This window comes from Dermacentor silvarum, chromosome 3 (assembly GCF_013339745.2).
Source record: "Dermacentor silvarum isolate Dsil-2018 chromosome 3, BIME_Dsil_1.4, whole genome shotgun sequence".
Taxonomy (NCBI): Eukaryota; Metazoa; Arthropoda; class Arachnida; order Ixodida; family Ixodidae; genus Dermacentor; species Dermacentor silvarum.
In genome coordinates this window covers 73,232,129-73,252,227 of record NC_051156.1, presented here as the reverse complement: position 1 = coordinate 73,252,227, position 20,099 = coordinate 73,232,129, and the positions used below count along the sequence as shown (strand labels likewise).

General features: G+C 47.6%; 1 long non-coding RNA gene across 1 annotated transcript in view; it reads right to left on the bottom strand.

Annotated features, from left to right (window-relative positions):
- LOC119443859 (uncharacterized) overlaps window positions 1-6,115 on the bottom strand; it is a 28,739-nt gene extending 22,624 nt beyond the window's left edge. Inside the window, exon 1 of the long non-coding RNA XR_005190323.2 lies at window positions 5,999-6,115. This is a non-coding gene — a long non-coding RNA (uncharacterized LOC119443859). The remainder of the gene's footprint in view (window positions 1-5,998) is intronic.
- Window positions 6,116-20,099: the final 13,984 nt, after the last annotated feature.

The following is a 20,099-nucleotide window of genomic DNA, read 5'->3' as shown; positions in this document are numbered from 1 at the left end:
GTGGGACACAATAGCGATATGCAAGAGGAAAATGTTTCCTTCTCTCGGTTTCGGCTTCCCGACATTCCAGGAGGACATGGAGGACGGTCAGCCTCTTACCACATCGACCACAGGTTGGAGGCTCGTTACCAGTCAACAGAAAATTGTGAGTACCATATGTGTGCCCTATTCTGAGACGACACGAGAGGACATCTGTTCTTCGTGTTTTCATAGTCTAGGGCCAGAAACCTAACTGTGGCTTAATCAAGTGGAGCTTATTATTGGTTTCAGTGTCCCAGATGCGTTGCCAGTTGCTTCGCAGTTTCGTTCGCAAAAAAAGCTTGAGATCTTTGGCAGGAATAGTACTGCTAAGATTAGTAGCTTGAGATGTAATTGATGGCGCCATTTTTTCTGCTAGCACATTACCCTCGATGGATCTATGACCAGGAACCCAGCGTATTGTCACATGTCTACCAGATGAGTAAATATTGCACAAATATGAGTAAAGTTTGATAAAAACAGGATTTTTGTGTTTCCTTAAACACATTAGTGCCTTTACGACACTTGAGTCCGTGAATATTATTGCCTTCTGTAGTTTCAATTTCTTGATGTGTTTAACAGCAGAGAGTTCTGCATAGGCTTCTGCAGTGAAGATACTTGTATAAGGGTTCACTACGTCTGATTCAGAGAAAGAGGGACCGACAGCCGCGTAAGATACGCCGGCATATTACTTTCACGCGTCGGTGTACAAATCAGAACAAGAGTACTTCGATTGGAGTTCACGGAAATTCACTGTTATTTCGAGTTCAGGAGCGTGCTTTGGGACCTCTACAAAGGATACATCACATGCTATCACCTGTCACTCCCAGGGCGTAACAGCTTACCTGGAGGCATTAGATGATGTTCGAGAAGTGGGACATCCATTTCTTCGCTAAGTTCTCTCACACGCAGTGAGATAGCACGTCTCATAGAGGGTCGGTTGTGAAAATGTGTAGTACATGACAAATCTTTAATGGTTGTAGGACACGGAGGTTCATGATTAGAGTGGACTTTGAGGAAATACGTGGAGCTGATGTATGATCTCTGCAGATGGAGTGACCATTCATTCGATTCGACGTATAAGCTTTCAATAGGGCTTGTTCTGAAAGCGCCGGTGGCCAGGCGGATACCTAGATGGTGAACGGGATCTAGCACCTTTAGCGCGCTTGGGGCAGCAGAGTGATATACTACAGCACCATAATCTAGTCGCGATCGAATGAGGCTCTTGTACAGATTCATTAAACATTTACTGTCGCTGAACCATGATGTGTAAGATAGAATCTTCATTAGGTTCATTGTTTTTAGGCATTTTGCTTTGAGATATATTATGTGGGGAATGAAACTTAGCTTAGAGTCAAGTATGATTCCTAAAAACTTGTATTCTTTGTTCTCAGGTATTTGCTGCCCATACAGTTCTACACAGGGATCTGGAATGAGGCCGCTCTTTCTTGTATAAAGAACACAAGACCTTTGGTGGGAGTTAAGTTTAAACCCATTTTTTAACCCGTTTCACTTGGATATCTTGTTCAAGCCCTGCTGTACCTGTCTCTCACACACTGCGAGGTTACAGGACTTGAAGCCTATTAGTATGTCGTCCACGTAGACGGAATAAAAAAATAGCCGGTGGTAATGAGGCACGAAGTGTGTTCATCTTAACGACAAAGAGTGTGCAGCTGAACACGCCTCCCTGGGGTACACCAGTTTCCTGTATAAATGGACGTTACAATACATTCCCGATTTTGACGCGGGAGGTACGATTAGACAAGTAGATTTCTATTAGGCTTAGCATATTGCCATGGATGCCCATTCGCGACATGTCTCTCAAGATTCCGTAACGCCACGTTGTGTCGTACGCCTTCTCCATACCAAGGAATATCGATAAGAAAAACTGTTTATGCACAAATGCGTCCCGGATATTTCCTACAATGCGCACAAGATGATCAGTTGTGGATGGCCCTTCTCTAAAGCCACGCTGATAAGGATCAAGCATTTTCATCAGTTCGAGGAAATATATGAGTCGCCGATTAAGCATTTTTTCAAATAGCTTGCACATGCAACTTGTGAGAGCTATGGGACGGTAACTTGCCGCCGAGGAAGATCTTTACCCTGCTTCAATACAGGGACGACAATCGCTTCTGTCCATGCAGATGGAAGATATCCGGCAGCCCAAATAGTGTTGAGAAGTGCCAGTAGTGTTAGTTGTGTGTCAGAGTGCACGTTCCTAATCATGTCATACATGACTCTGTCAGCTCCCGCTGCAGAGCTCTTACATACGATCAAGGCAGCTCTCAACTCGGCAATACTAAAAGTACGGTTATACGGTTCGTTCTGTCGGCATTTGCGTACAAATGGCTTACATTCTTGCATCTGTTTGTATTTAAGGAGGGTTTTGAATAATGTATTGAGCTTGACACATGCTCAAAGTGCTCTCCAAGACAGTCTCCCTGGTCCTGCAATATTCCCTTGGTCATTCACCAGAGGCAACGGATGGATTTGTTGCCCCTTTAGCTTTCTTAAGCCATTACACACTTTTGGCCCCTGTGTGTATGAATTTATACCCGAGAGAAACCTCACCCAGCTTTCTATGTCTGACGTCATGCCTGCGTTCCCTGCAATTTAATGTGTTTAAATTGAATGAGATTTTCTACATTTGGAGATCTACGCAATATGCCCCATGCCTTATTTTACCTTTTTCGCGCCGGTCTACAGTCTTCGTTCCACCAGGGAACACGTCTTTTATGCGAACCACCATTCGTTTGTGGGATACACTTTTCAGCAGCATCAATAATAAAAGCGGTAAACTATGCGACAGCATCATCGATACTAAAATTGTTTAGAAAATCTCGTGGTAAATAAGTTGATTTTTAAAATGCTCCCATTTAAATTTTTTTTAAATTTCCGTCGATGAATGTTGGGAGGGTTATTATGCTGTAATATTAAGCTTAAAGTTACAGGAAAGTGGTCACTTCCAAAAGGATTGAAAATAACTTTCCATTCAAGGTCAGGCAGAAGAGAAGCTGATCCAACTGCAAGATCTATCGGTGAATACGAATTACGCTGGGCATTGTAATATGTGGGCTCCTTCTTATTAAAAAGGCAGGCACCAGAGGTCAAAAGAAAATTTTCAATGAGTCGACCTCTCGCGTCACATCGCGAGTCTCCCAACAGCGTGTTGGGGGCATTAAAATCACCCACAACTAGGTAGGGTTCCGGACGTTGATCAATGAGGTTATAGAAATCTGTTTTTATGAGATAGTTTGGGGGAATATACATGGAACAGTTACCAACTTATTGAAGAGTGCTACCCTAACTGACACTGCCTCAAGGGGTTTTGTAATGCTACATGATTACAAGATACAGACTTGTCTGCAACGATTGCTACACCACCGCATGAGGCGTTGGCCTCGTCACGGTCTTTTCGGAAGATAGCGTACTGACGAAGAAAGTTTGTGTGTGTTTCATGTGTGTCTCTTGAACACACAGCAACTTTGGAATATGTTTATGTAGGAGTTATTTAACGTCATCGAGATTGTGGAGAAGACCCCTGGCATTCAAATATAGTATTTGTGTATCCATAGTGAAGGTGTTTTGTGCTGTGTGTTTTAGAGAGGAAATTTATGTTAGCCGACAAGGCCCTTTCCGGGCCCCGTGATGTGGGGTTTGTCTTTCTTAGCGCGCTCTTGAGAGCTGCGCCGATCCTTCGGCGTCTAGGACGCCGGTGTACTTGGTGATGTATCTATCACGTCCGCCGAGGCGCTGACCGAGCCGAGGTCCTAAGTGTCGTAGAGCCCACAGGCACGGAGGACTGCTGGCTCATTTTGCTGGGTGGCGGAACAGTGTTGGCTGCTACCACCGAGGGGGCTGGCGGCTTGACTGCCGGCACACTAGATGTGACTCGGACGGCCACCGTAGAAAGTGACGCTGCCCCCCACCGCGTCACATCAACGTAATATGGTTTAGATAGATTGTGAGTCAAGAAAAAACGTCTGCGTGCTTCTTGGAAAGAGATATTCAATTTGAACTTGAGTTCGATTACTTCCTGTTCTTTTTTCCATGACGGACACGATCGCGAATAACACGTGTGGTCTCCGTCAAAGTTAACAGAATGTGTAGCAGAAGTGCAGACGTCAGAGGTGTGGTCATTTGAGGCACATTTCGCACAGGTAGAGCGCCCTCGACAGCTTTGACACCCATGCCCAAACCGCTGACACTTGAAGCATTGGCGCGGATTTGGGATGTACGGTCGTACGCGAACTTTACAGTACTCAGTTTGGCTGTATTCAGGCAGGTTGTTGGTTCGAAAGGTGACCATCAAATGCTTAGTTGGGATTTCCTTGTCTTCAAGTATTATTTTAATCCTTTGTACATTTACAACGCTCTGATCTTTCCACCCCTCGAGCAGTTCAATTTCAGTCAGTTCAAGCAGGTAGATTTCCGAAACGACACAACGGACAATATTCATGGATCTATGTGGACTTACAGAAATGAGAATGTCCCCGAATGCAGCAAGGTTTGTCAGTTTGGTGTGCTGCAGCTTGTCACGTACCTCCAGCAGGAGGTCGCCACTTGCCATCTTCGTTACTTTATAGCCAGGGCCTATGGTGTCTGTCAAACATTTCGATACTACGAAAGGGGATATCATTCGAACAGTCTTGGTTCCGTGCTCACTATGTATCACGTGATACCTGGGAAATGTTTCTTTCTGTTGTAAAAAGAAGTTGAAAGTTTCATTTGGGCGCCCTCTTTTAAGGGAGCGATCAGGAAGTGCAGGAATAATGGTAGCCATATAGATGCCACAGTATTCGGCAGGCATGCCAGCCACCCACCACGGAGCCCAACTAGGGGACGCGACAGGACTTGAAATATTCAATTCTGATCACGCCAGTGGTACATGTGCACTGTAACCCATTATGAATAACCTAGATTGGCTGTCCCACAAGGTTAACCCTCGCTTCCGGGAAAATCGGAAGTGATACAGAAGTAAGCAGAGGACAGGAAACGGAGAAAGTGAGAGGGAAAGACGAAGACCAAAGACAAGGACAGGAAAAGGCAACTACCGATTTCCCCGGGTGGGTCAGTCCGGGGGTGCCGTCTACGTGAAGCGGAGGCCAAAGAGGTGTGTTGCCTCCGCCGAGGGGCCATGAAGGTTCGAGAACCCAGCTTCAGTTCAACCCCCCAGGATCCCCTTTTCCCCGGACACGGCTAAGCCACGCACGATTAAACGTATACGGGTCCAAGCCTCGTTTGCTCGGGTCCATGGTGTGGCCATACACCAAGTGCCTGCTCACGCAGACGCCCCTGCGGGGCTTGGCTACACTTTGCACGTGCAACTGTGCTCGTGCTTTTGTGATCGTGGTGGCCTACTACCGAGATTTATGCGTAATACTCGCTCTAGTAGCAAGGTATGTGGGTGAAGAAAACACTTCACCAAGGTCATCATTGAGGCAAACGTTACAATTGTTGCCTGGTGACCAGGCCTTAGAAAGGTGAATAAATTCACGGGGTTTTCCAGCAATATTAATCAAACAATGAACTTTATAATGAAATTACATTACGGTTACTAAGCTGTGGCATGGAGGTTTTTAAGATTTCTTTTTTCCTCATTCATAATTTCCGCTACGGCACAAGCGAAGGCGATCATAACTATCAACCCTATGCGCACGGACAATTTCTGTGTACTGACACATTTATCCAGAACGAATTTCAATCTGTACTACATAGCACAACAGTACTAATAGATAGTGTAATATTTTATTGCGTGTGTTAAAATGCCAAAATGACACTACTTTCCGACACATACAGCCTAGCAATATGCTAGAGAATCTCAGCCTAGAAGAAACGACCAGACACGACCATCACCGGATCACGCGTCGGCTTTACTGAAGTAGCCAGTTCTCGAAAGCGCTATTATTTTTTGTAGTGCTCTCTGAATGTCTTAGCAATAAAATGTGTATGCCTTAAATATCTATACAGTACTTACATGGCCGTAGTTAACACGCAAATGACAAGAAGAACCTGAAGTGCCTTCATTCTTTTCCCAGCAGAAAAGACACGCAGTTATAGTTCCTTGAATTCTTAGTCGGCTTTTATACTCTCGAACGACAAGCTTGCACTAAAAATGTCAAGCCCGATTGAAAGTTTGACGAATGCTCTGCACTTGCCAAAATTCATTGCTGCCTATTTTTCTTGAAGAAAGGTCACGTATTAGAAAAAGAAAACTTTGAACATTTATGAAGTTATTTCCCCTCCGCGTTTGACTTTATAGCAAGAAAAAGTACCAGCCGTTTACTCGGCTGTTGCGGTTACATTGTTTACTTGACAAATAGCAGAAAGGTACAGAACTTTTACAGAAATATTTTCTTTTTTGTTAAGAAAGCAAAACTTTACACAACTTCTGCTGGTCACAAGTTTACGCTAACAAGTGGTGAGCTTGACAACATACAGGTAAAAAATGTACCTTTCATTCACTTAATTAAATCGGCGCAGTTTCTATAATTTCGAAAGTGGCTTCACGTTGTCAACAGCAACGAACTTTGCAGCGTCATTCGCAACCTCATTTTGACATTACCCAATTTATGCGTTAGTGCTTATGCGCTTTCAGAGCAAATCATATTTCACAAACGCTATTATGTGATTGGGAGATTGCACCATATCACAAATTGTTCGTGCCCTGACGACCAGACCCTTTGTATTTGTATCTTGTAGTGGACTCAATCATCTTGAAAATATTTCTGATTAAATATATAATGCCTATACTGCGAAATGCCTGCGAGATGCCTGCGAGATACCTGCGAAAGTTCATTGAAGTGGTATAGTTGTAACCTCTCCGCCCCCTTTCGTACCAAGTGACACCAATTTTTATGCCGTTGTGTCTTCGGGACGATGCAAAAGAAGCATAAAGTATGTTTAAAATACCACGAAATGTCAAAAATACAGGACGTACAGAAAGCATGAGAACCCCGCTCGTGATGCTGCATATTCAATCATCTGTTTAAAACGAAAGACGATTTATACTGAGATAGATTACGTAATTAATAACTTTAGACGTGTCACTAATAATATCACTATTATTTTGGCTTCTTTACGCTGTATGGTGTACCGTATTTAAAACGTCAGTTGATCTCAATAACTCCGACCATCATAAATGGAAGCGCAGTCGACTTCAAGGCGACTAAGTAGTCTACTTTTCCATCCCCAACACGAATTATTGGAAAAAGATACGAATTAGAATGCCACTGAGAATTAAGAAAAAGCTGAAAATAAATAATAAATTGTCGAGTATTACGCGCCAAAACCAGCACCTGATTATGAGACGCGCCGTAGTGCGGGACTCCGGAATAATTTGGACCACCTGGGGTTCTTCAACGTGCACCTAAATCTAAGCACACAGGAAAACTTAAAACTCGTACGGCTGCGTTACCGCTCTGGCACTTCTTGCTGGGGTTTTGCGTGCCAAAACCAGTTCTGATTATGAGGCGGGCCGTAGTGGAGGGCTCCAGAATAATTTGGACCACCTGGGGTTCTTTAACGTGCACTACAACGCAAGCACACAGGTGTTTTTGCATTTCGCCTTCATTGAAATGCGGCCGCCGCGGCCGGGATTCGATCCTGCGACCTCGTGCTCAGCAGCGCAGCGCCTTAGTTGACTGAGCCACCATGGAAGGTCTGGCAATAAACTCTGTAGTGAGCTTGCATAGCAGAAATAATCAGACACACCCTGCTGAGCATTTTAAAGTGAATCTTTATGTCTTGGCGAAATCGTATATGGCATTGTGAAATCGCCTGTGTGCAGAAAGATATTAGCATCAGCATTGGCTCGAGCGTCGTCATCTTCTTTCGCAGTTGGCTCGTTGGCGGACCTCTGGTTGAGCTCGTTCTAGTGCTTGGTACGGGCTCGTACCTTTGCTCCCGCATTCGTCGTCGTCGTCTGCTTCCACAGCTGGCTGCGTTGCTGCTCATCATTCCAGCGTAGTATTTCACTTCTCCTCTGACGTCGTAATGAGAAGGCCGCGTTTACGGGGGTATGAGGCATTGATTGTCTTGCGTACCGGAAAGATAAAATTTTCAAGCAATTTAATTTCGGAGAATCGCAAGTGGCAATGGCGGGCAAATGCGGCTAACCACGCCGCCGAGCAAACTCGAGACGTCGAACTCAAGCGACAACCATGGACTGCGGGCATACCGTCAGTGACGTCATTCTCTCCGTCGCAGCCGAACGTCTGTGTAACCTCATAATTGAGAAATACTTTAATGAACCCTCGGGATTAACCCAGTGATAAACAACGGGGCCGCACGTTTCAGCTTCGCTTGTTAACCATCTTCACGGAGTGGAAGGGCCGACGATTTTTTATTGCGATAGCAATTATATGGACACTTCAACCTGATTTCTGCCGTTGGCGTCGCCGTTGCGGTGAGGTTCCGTATAAAGTGAAAGCGCGCGGGGGACGCGCGCTATCATGGAGAGACGGCGGAAAGCAAACGCGACCGTCGCGCGAAAGGCCATGGGGACATGGGAGGGAGGGAAGCGGGGCGACGCTGTGCCGCGGCACCAAACGCTTATCTTTCAACCGGACGCAAGGGGAACTGGCCACTCAATCTCCCACGCGAAAGCAAGAAAGCGGAAAGGCAGCGCGGGAGGGAGGGGGGGGGGGCGGCTGCTTCTACTTTGCCAACAACTTCGCTTGTACTTTGCCCCGCTGTGGCGGTCAGCCACACCGTCTCTTAAAAGTGATCTCTACACGGCTGTGAGCTTTGTATGCGCCGTGCATTTGCCGCTGAGTTTCCGCTAAAGCCATAGCCCGCTGCGGCGGCTGCGCTCGCTACCCGCGTTTTGACATCGTTGTCTGCGATCGGTAAGCGTTATCTATTCATGTTTGCTTGTGCGCGCTGACACCACGCTTCTTAATTCAATTAATAAGCGAATGTGTCCAAGTTTATGCAGCCGATAAAACTACTATCCCTACTCCGAATAGCTCTCCACTAATTTGCTATCGCAATTGATGCTTCGCTTTTCGGGCGAAGCTACGTCATTTTTTTATTAATGAACAGGCAGTAGAGGCGTTCCATTTATGCTTTTCTTTAAAATATATCGTTACGCGCCCAGCCATTGCTTTTGAGCACCTGTTGTGTGTGCTATACCCGATTAATTTTCCTGTGAAAACTTCTGACTTATGGTGCCGTTCTCGTGTAACTGCTTTGCTTGGAGAAATCCACTCTTGCAGAAGCAGACGGAGCTGACTACTAGTCACGAAACGTGAGATGTTACCAGGCTACTGAGCACTAACTTCTCTTATTGCATCCTAGCAATATAATTTTCCGTTTTTCGGCTCATCTCAGTTCCAGTCAGGAGTAATTTGTTGCGAGTAGGTTCAAATGTAGCTGAACGTAACAATATTTGCAGATCAATGCGCACTTGCCTGCACATTGCTTGGCTTTCTGAGGAACTTTCTTAAGAAACCATGCCCTCACTTCACACCATTGTTTCTCAGAGCAAGTTGACCGCCTGAAGGCGTCTGGCTACTGGAAGCACACTTTAGTTTCGGGGGCCGGGGCAGAAGTACGAAGGATAGGAAACAGGCTTCCTGCCATCAGGCACGCGATGAAGCAAAGAAGAAAGTAAGATGAGCGGTCATTTCGTACTGTTCTCGCTTGTAATCGCAATCAATGGGCAAGACATATTATGAAGGTGCTTTATGAAGCCATGCATACTATGATGTCATGTGGCATATTATGAAGCCGTGCGAATAAAACGAAAATTATGTTACTGCAGCTTCCGTGACGTTGAGGCAAATGAACATCACTGCCACATGAGTGCAGTGAACATGCACAAGTGGAACACATGTGAGCATATATATATGAGCGCCAGCGTTTCAATAAATATGTTGAAAGTATGCGTTACGTGTCTCTTGTCCTTCCATTCGTCCTTGTTTATTAGGCGCATTTACATGCCGGCAATGCTGAACCAAGTCGCCCAACTGTCTCTGTTGTTCAAAGGTTCCTTCTCCAAATAAAGGTACGATTGGTAGGTAAGGTGGTCCTCGGCCGAGATTGCTCTTAGTCGGTGCCTTGTGCTTCGAGTCGGCCGAATCTCCTTCATCTAGCAATAACGACGACAGCTCAAGCGTGCAGTCCATGAAGTGAGGATGACGAAGACCCACGCCTCGGTGTGGCTGCCTTACTAGAGCTATAATATAGTTGTCAAGGTGTTTATTGACAGGATTGAGAGGTCGAACTCGGTGCGGCAGTCAGAGCCCTGCGAGCAGTCAGGACAAGCCCCGTAGGTAAAAGCGCCGGTGATGCGCCTGACTAACCGGCACTTCTTCGTCGTATTTCATACTCCGGAGATGCACCTAGCTAACTGGCACTTCTTCGTTACATTTGTCCCCCGGAAAAAAAGACGCCATCCTGGCGATCTAAGCATACGGTAACACACAGGGATCGTAGAAGGGCTTGAGCCGATCTACGTGAACAGTTTCTCGGCCGCGACGGCGCTGATCAGAAGACGGTGACACAGGCTCGACGACATAATTCACGGGGGAAGTTTGTGCAATTACACGGTAAGGTCCATGATACCTTGGCAGAAGCTTACATGACAGGCCCGGAGCTAAAGGTGGAACCCAAAGCCAAACCAATGAGTCGGAAGGGAAGCTTGGGGGCAACCGAGCCACCATGACGAAGCTTCTGTTGTGTCTGATCTGCGGTGGGTAGCATTGACAATTGTTCGAGTTGGTACGGATGCATCGCTTCAGAACGGCGCAACAAGGAAGACGACAGACGAAAGAACACACGAACACAAGCGCCGACTCACAACTAAGGTTTATTCCACATCACAGAGCAGATTTATATACACACGTGGCCACACACAACGCATAAAGAACAACCAAAAACCAGAACACGTTAACCATTCAGGTACAGGATTTCTTTATCCTGTAGCGCAATAGAGGGACAGCTGATACAAGACTGTTTTTTATTTTGAGTGTTCCATGCTTCGATTACTTCACGAGTCGTCTTATCATGATGCCTTGAAATAATGCTTGTGAGGTTAAACTGAGGCGCGCAGCCGCACTTCTGACAGTGCTGAGAAATGTGCGAAAAACCATCACAACGTAGGTTGGCCGCATGTTCCCTTAATCGCACGTTAACACATCGGCCCGTCTGGCCTATATAACCAGAGCCGCAAGACAATGGCAGACTGTAAACCACATTCATGGCACAACCGATTGCCGGATTCTTGTGCTTGACACCACAACCTTCTTTCTTTTCTTTTGGCAGAGGCCGTGGAAGTAGGGACCGACTTTCGGCGCTGGCAGTCAAGGCAGCAGCGGGCGTACTTGCGAACGAACTTGTACATGCCAGGCCAGTAATACCGGAGCCTAAGGCGGGTGTAGGTCTTTAACACGCCACCGTGTGCATATTGGGGACGGTAGAGTAGGCAAGAACCGGTAGAGGCAAGAACCGCCCCAAGGCCGACTCCACTAGCATCTGTATGGACTTCAGTTGGGGCAGCGGGGTCGAACTCCCGCAGAATAGGACGACAGGTGAGCAGATGGCGAAGGGTCGGGAACGCGTCATCGCATGCTGTCGACCAGGCGGATAGGGCGTTGTCTCCAGCCAGGAGTTGAGTCAAACGGGCGATGATCATGGCGAAGTTCTTCACAAAGCGGCGAAAATAGGAGTAGAGACCGACGAAACTGCGTAGTGTCTTCAGATTACTGGGTTTGGGGAACTCCGCAACTGCACGGAGTTTTGCAGGATCCGGAAGCATGCCTTCTTTGGATACGACGAGGCCTAAGATGGTAAGCTTACGAGCACCAAAGAAGCATTTTTTGATGTGAAGTTGCAGGCCAGCTTCAGTCAGACAGTTTAATACTTCTCTTAGTCGTTGGAGGTGAGTCGAGAAACCAGGCGACAAGACAACGACATCATCTAGGTAGCACAAACACGTGTGCCACTTGAGACCGCGCAAGATACTGTCCATCATACGCTCGAACGTAGCGGGCGCTTAACATATACCGAATGGATTGACATTTAATTCGTATAGTCCGTCCGGTGTAACCAAGGCGGTTTTGGAGCGCTCAGCCTCTGCCATAGGGACTTGCCAATATCCGGACCGCAAATCTAAACAGAAAAAGAACTCGGCACCTTGCAAACAGTCAAGAGCATCGGCTATGCGCGGTAGGGGATATACGTCTTTCCGCGCAATTTTGTTAAGACGTCTGTAATCAACGCAGAAGCGAATAGAACCATCTTTCTTTTTTACGAGGACAATAGGCGAAGCCCACGGGCTATGGGACGGCTGAATCACGCCACGACGAAGCATATCGCTGACTTGTTCGTCGATGACGCTGCGTTCAGAAGCTGAGACACGGTAAGGACGCTGCCGGAGTGGGGCGTGGAAACCGGTGTCGATGCTGTGCGACACTGTAGTGGTGCGGCCGAGAGAATGTTGATGGCAGTCGAAAGAGGCGGTAAATTCGCGTAGCAGGCTGACAAGTTGCGCGCGTTGTGTGGTTGTCAAATCGCCGGAGATTCACGGACAGAAGCACTCCAACGGCGGTCGAGTCGCATTGTCGAGCGCGGCGAGGGATGTCGAATATGCGGCGTCGGAAGCATCGAAGAGCATTGAAGAATTAACAGTTTGAGCATAACCGAGGCACTCTCCGCGATGCAAAGTAATCGGCAAGAAAGACACATTGCACACACACATCACACCACGACCAGCACTGATGGCGATGACGGCAAAGGGCAACGGAAGGGAACGGCGACGGGCGAACAAGTCACATGGCGTGAATAAGACGTTTGCGTCACGTGCGGATGCACAAGATACAGCGACGACGGCAGCGGACTGAGGAGAGATATCAGTAACTTCGGCCACAAGCATTTTTGTAGACGTCACAGGATCTTGGTCCATGGCTGCAGCGGAAGGAAAAGACAACTCCACCTCGACGCGGGCAGTCAATGGTGGCATTCTTAGACGAAAGGAAATCCCAGCCTAGAGTGACACCGTGGGAGCAGGACGGCAGGACGACGAACTCAATGACATGAAGAGATTCCGCGATTACAACACGTGGAGTGCAGGCTTCCAAAGGTTCGACAGGATGTGCGCTTCCAGTACTCAAATACAGTCCGGAAAGCGACGTCATTACTTTTTCTATCCGTCGGTAAAGTCCTGCGCGTAATACCGAGATTGCTGCACCCGTATCGACCAGTGCCAATGTTGGAATCCCTTCGACGTATACCTGAATTACGTTGCAGGGGTGATTTCGAGGCCTTGAGTAAATCGAAGGCGACGCAGTTCTCGCCTCGGGCACTGCGACACTTAGTGGCCCTGAGGCAGAGCGCTTGGCCGGCGTCTCCACGGTGAGATGGAACGGCGGCGTGGGGATGGCGCACGACGAGTAGTGTAGAGAACAGTGGTTTCATCTGGCGGCACCGGGGATTGTAGCTGTCGAGGGGCGTAAGTGTTCATTGGTCGGCGGTAATCATAAGTAGGCTGCATACGGCGTCGACAAAAGCGGGCAACGTGTCCCGAAATACCACAATGGTAGCAAATTGGACGGTTGTCGGCGGTGCGCCAAGATGATGATGATGATGTATGGTGTTTAATGGCGCAAGGGCCAGGTATGGCCAAAGAACGCCAGGCCAGTGTTCATGAGTTGACAATGGAGCAATGAATTGCGAAAGCTAGACGTATCGTGGCTGTAAAAGGGCCTAAAAACAATCGCTGTAAAATGCGTAAAATATATATGTAGTAAAATTATGGCTATGGCTAATGAGGTGCACTATGAACACGAAAGAACAAATTATAAGATAATTAAGATAAACTAAAATATATCACATATGAAACTTTGAAAAAGCACTACTGCCTTGACAGACCCTTTGAAACGCAAGGGCCTGGAGGCGCGTGCTATGCAAAACTACTATCGCGGCGACATCCTCTGGAGAGAGGATGCGCTACGAAACTTTTGGGCAAATAACATGCAATACTACATCGCTCAGAAAATCCAGGACAGCCTTATTGTCAAAGAGAGGTTTGTCACCAAGAAACATAGCGGAATGGAGAGGGAGACGGTACCGGTACGCTAGAGGAAAGTGCCTTTTTCTCTCTCTTTCGGCTTCCCTGCACTCCATGAGGACGTGGAGCACGGTAAGCCTCTCTCCACATCTACCACAGGTTGGCGGGTCATTTCCCGTTAAGAGAAAATTGTGGGTGCCGTATGTATGTCCTATTCTCAGACGAGAGAATAGGACATTAGTTCTCCGTACTTTCGTAACGGGATGCCAGGGACCTATCTGTGGCTTAACTAAGTGGAGCTTATTGTTCGTTTCGGCATCCCACAAGCGCTGCCAGTGGCTTCGAATTTTCTTTCTCAAGTAGGGCTTGAGATCTGTGGCAGGGATTGAAGCGGTAGGGTTAAGCGCTCGCGATGTAGTTGATGTGGCCATTTCATCAGCTAGAACATTGCCCTCGATGCCTCTATGGCCAGGCACCCAGCATATAATAATATGCTGGTTAGACAGGTATGCCTTGCACAGAGCAGAATACAGTTCAATAAGTACAGGGTTTTTGTGTCTATGTAGAGTCATGACGGCTTTTCCGACGCTTAGGGAGTCTGTAAATATTATTGATCTTTTGAGTTTTGATTTGCCTATACTCTTCACAGCCGATAAAAGTGCATAGGCCTCAGCCGTTAAAATGCTTGTTTCCGGGTGCAGTACATCGGACTCGGAGAACGATGGGCCGACTACTGCATAAGATACCCCTGCATGTGACTTGGAAGCGTCGGTGTAAAACTGAGTGCAGGACGAGTACTTGAACTGGATTTCTAGAAAATGCATCCGTATATGTGCCTCTGGAGCATCTTTTGTGACCTCTACAAACGAAGTATCACACTCTATGAGTTGCCACTGCCACGGTGGCACTGGCTTTGCTGGGGCCATCAGGGTATTTTCAAGTAGTGGGATGTCCATTTCTTCACTAATTTTTCTTACACGTAGTGAAAAGGGTTCTCTTGCTGTCGGCCGGTTATTAAAGAGTGTGGAACTGGTCATATCATTTACGGTTGAGAAGGACGGGTGTTCCGAGTTTGAATTTACTTTCAGGAAATAGGTGAGGCTTAACGATGAACGTTGCATATCAAGCGACCACATGTCCGCCTCTACATACAGGCTTGCCACAGGACTTGTCCTGAAGGCACCAGTGGCTAGGCGGATGCCTAGATGGTGTACAGGATCCAGCATCCTTAGGGCGCTTGGCGTAGCGGAATGGTACACTATGGCACCGTAATCTAATCTTGTGAGTATGAGGCTCTTGTACAAATTTAAAAGACACTGTGTGTCACAACCACAAGCGGTGGGTGACAACACTTTTAGAATAATCATTGTTTTCATACACTTGTTTCTTAGACACCGTATGTGTGCCACAAATGTAAGCTTCGTATCTAGAATCACACCTAAAAATTTATGTTCTGTTTTTACGTGCAAGCGTTGTCCCTGCAACTCAATGTCAGGATCGGGGTGCAGACCCCTCTTTCTGGAGAACAGGACGCAGGTGGTCTTTTGTGGGTTAAGGCTAAATCCATTCTCGTCGGCCCACTTAGACACCTTGTTCGAACCAAGCTGAATATGCCGTTCACAGACTGCGAGATTGCACGAGGCGAAACCTATCTGTAGATCATCGATGTATGCAGAATAAAACATGTTTCTTGGGATATACAGACGCAAAGAACTCATTTTTACGATAAAGAGAGTGCAACTGAGCACCCCACCCTGTGGCACTCCAGTTTCCTGCACAAAAGGTCTTGATACAGCATTTCCCACACGAACACGGAAAGTGCGATTAGATAAATAACTTTCTATGACATTTAACATGTTACCACGTATACCAACGTGCGAGAGGTCTCTAAGTATTCCAAACCGCCACGTGGTATCGTAGGATTTTTCTATATCAAGGAATACAGAGAGAAAGAACTGTTTATGGACGAAATCTTTACGAATTTGCGTCTCAATACGTGTCAAATGGTTGGCGGTGGATCGACCTTCTCGAAACCCGCATTGGTACGGGTCAAGCAATTTGTTTGATTCGAGAAAATGTATTAGTCGGCGGTTAATCATTTTTTAGAACAGTTTGCAGAGGCAGCTTGTTAGTGCTATAGGGCGATAACTCGAAGCAGACGATGGGTCCTTGCCCTGCTTCAGTATAGGAACGACAATGGCCTCTTTCCAGGCAGAGGGGATCTTGCCGGAGGTCCATATAGCATTGTATAGGGAGAGGAGAGTTTTGTTTGTTTCATGAGGAAGGTGTTTCAGCATTTGATAAGCTATGCGGTCAGAGCCTGGCGCAGACTTATTGCAACAACTAAGTAATCCATACAGCTCAGCAATGCAGAATGGCTGGTTGTATGCCTCGTTTCCCGTACCTTTTCTTTCTAGTTTCTGTTTTTCTATTGTAGCCTTGTGCCTTTTAAATGTTTGGGAATAATGAGATGAGCTGGTCACATGTTCAAAATGTGCTCCCAGGCAGTTAGCTTGGTCTTCCAGACTGTGGCCTTGTGTGTTTACCAACGGGAGTGAATAGGTTTGTAGCCCTTTTATCTTATTAACTTTCTTCCAGACTCTGCCCTCGTCTGTATATGAGTTTATGCCTGATAAAAACTTTTTCCAACTTTCTCTCCTGGCGTGTCGGCGCGTTCTTCTGCCCTCCGATTTAATCTTCTTAAAATTAACAAGATTTTCCGCAGTTGGGGAGTCGCGTAGCAACCCCCACACTTTGTTCTGTTTCCTACGAGCGTTCCGACATTCCTCGTTCCATCATGGGACACGGCGTTTGCAGGTCGCACCATTCATTTATGGTATACATTCAGTAGCGGCATTGATTATCAAAGATGCAAGATACTGAACCGCAGCATCAATTCCCAGCAAAGATATGTCAGGCCACGAGATACCACTTGTAAGACTTTTGAATTTCTCCCAATCTGCCATATCCAACTTCCAGCGGGGTGCCTGTGGTAGAGGTTCGTTTTGTAGTGGTGATCTCAGCAGTATCGGGAAGTGGTCACTTTCAGCAAATATAGACGGAGAAGCTACACTGAGATCAATGCAAGAAAAAGTCTTGTTTGTGAGATTGTAGTAGGTGGGTTCCTTCTTATTCAGGAGACACGCACCAGAGGAGAAAAAAAATTGTTCGATTAGGCGTCCTCGCGCATCGATACGTGTGTCGCCCCACAAGCTGCTGTGTGCATTGAAATCGCCAAGAACGAGGTAGGGTTCTGGTAATTCATCTATAAATGATTGAAATTGATGCTTGTGTAAAGAATGGTGTGGGGGTATGTAGAGTGAGCAAATGGTTATGAGCTAACCCAGAAGTACAGCACGAACGGCTACCGCCTCAAGTGCCGTATTGAGTGGAAGTTGCTGACAGGCTACACTTCTGTCGAGTATGATGGCCACACCACCAGATGATGCGGCAGAATCCTCGCGATCTCTTCGAAAAACAATATTCTGACGTAGGAAGTTGGTGTTTCTGGAGTTTAGGAGCGTTTCTTGAACACACAGCAGATTTGGATTAAATTTATTGATGAGTTCTTGGATGTCGTCTAGGTTGTGGATTAGTCCCCTAACATTCCACTGCATTATTGTGTTCATGTTGGAGAAAAATAAAAGGTGCTGTGTGTCTAAAAAGGGAGGAGAGTGACTTACTTACAGGGCCTTTGTTAGGCCCTGTAATTGATGTTTTGTCTTTTTTGGAGCGGTCGAGAGAACCTCGCCGCTCCTTCGACGCTACCTGCACCGTTTGGCTTGGACTGGTGTCCATAGCCTCTTGCGAGGCACTGGACACCCGCTCCAGAGAGCGATGTGTGCGTCGCGTAGACTTCATCTCGAGCGACGAAGTCTTTGTCCCCACCGGGCCGGAGGTCGAAAGGACCCCTGTGGCCAATGCGGTGCCCTGGCTGCTGCCGGAGCTTGTAGATGCCACTGGTGTGAAGACTTTGAGAGATGGCAGGGCAGCGTTGGCTGCTCCCACCGTAGGGGCGGATGGCGTTGACCTCGGCACGCTAGGCGTGGTCCGGGCTGCCGCCAGAAGCCATTGTGGTGCCGCCCCCCTTTGCACCACTTCGGCGAAGGATGTTTTCAGTGGGAATAATGATGAGATCCGTTGTCGAGCTCCACGGAATGTTATATTCTCCTTAACTTTTACTGTAATTATTTCCTTTTCTTTCTTCCAGGCTGGACAAGCTCTGGAGTATGCAGGGTGACTGCCGTCGCAGTTCGCACAATGTAGCTCATCATTATGCAGTCGTCAGCAGAGTGAGCGGTTGTGCCGCACTTTGCGCAAATAAGCTGCCCTCTGCAGCTCTGGGATGCGTGACCAAATCTCTGACATTTGAAGCAACGTCGCGGGTTTGGAATATAAGCTCGAACATGAAGTTTTACATAGCCGGTTTCGAGAGTCTTAGGTAAAGTAGCTGAGTTGAAAGTGAGTATTAAGTGCTTTGTTGGGATTTTGATGTCATTACGCCTGATTTTGATGCGCTGCACGTGGATTATGCCTTGGTCCTTCCATCCATCCAGGAGTTCTTCATTCAATGTCATTAAGTCTTCATCTGATACCACGCCTTTCACTGTGTTCATAGTTCGATGTGCGCTCACAGAAACAGGTATGTTACCAAAAGCTACGAGGTGTGCGAGTTTGTTGTGTTGTTCCTTGTCTTTTAGTTCGAGGAGCAAATCTCCACTTGACATCTTTGTTACCTTATAACCAGCTCCAATGGTCTCTTTTAGGCACTTGGCAACAAGAAATGGGGAAATTGCTCTAGCTTTCGTAGATGACTGCGCAGAGTGAAGGACGTGGAATTTGGGGAAACTTTCTTTGTTTTTGGGCCAGAATAGCGAGGTTGCGTCGGTGCGTACCCTTTTCGAGGCACGATCGGTAGAAAAGGGGTTTGAGGATCCCATGGAAATAAGTGATTTGTTCGGCAACGGCGTCTGCCACCCACCACGGAGCCCAACAAGGGGACGTGGTAGAACATATAAACAAGTCTGCACAGCGCCAGCAGTATGCCGTTACTATAACCCAATATGGTATACCCAAGGTGGGACAGCCACACCAGGTTAACCCTTGCCGCCAGGAAAAGTGGAAGTGAATAGAAAAGATGAGAAGACAGGAAAGATGAAAAGCGGGAGAAAAAGACGAAGATTGGAGAGGAAGACAGGAAAAGGCGACTGCCGATTTCCCCCGGGTGGGTCAGTCCGGGGGTGCCGTCTATGTGAAGCAGAGGCCGAGGAGGTGTGTTGCCTCCGCCGGGGGGCCATAAAGGTCCGAACACCCAGCATCGGCTCATCCCCCAGGATCCCCCTTTCCCCAGACACGGCTAAGCCGCGCAAGGCTACACGCGGGAGGGTCCAACCCTCATGTGCTCGGGTCCGTGGTGTCGCAACACACCAAACGCCTGCTTACGCAGACGCCCCTGCGGGTGCTGTGCGCCAAGAATTTGGCTGGCGTGTTAGCTGTGGTGCAGGCGGCGAGAAGGGAATCGGGGGCGGTCGCGAAACAGCTTTGAAAGGTGGACGTGGAGCGAAGCGCGACGTCAGCGTATGTCAAGGGCGTCGCGACTGTAGGCGGTTGAATAGCAGCTGGCCGGCACTCAGCGACTTGCTCCTTGATGACGGTCTGTAACCCCTGAGTCAGTGCGTAACCCCTGAGTTGCGCGTTCGTAAAGGGCACCAGGGAAAGCTGCCGAACAACTTCTTCTCGCACGAACTCCTTAATCTGGTGCATTAGAGGCGACTCGTCAACACCTAGCATCAGACCTGAGACAGAGGCGAATTCTGAGGGCGGATGTCGTGTGACAACACGCTGCCTTCGAAGTTCGTCGTAACTTTGAGACAGCGCAATGATGACAGACACTGTGGTCGGGTTCCGGGCGACCAACATCTGGAAGGCTTCGTCCTCAATTTCCTTGAGGATACACCGGATCTTATCGGCGTCTGGCATCGTTGCGCCGACTCTGTTGCACAGATTAACGACGTCTTCGATGTAGGTGGTGAAATTCTCACCTGGTTGCTGGGCGCGTCCGCGCAGG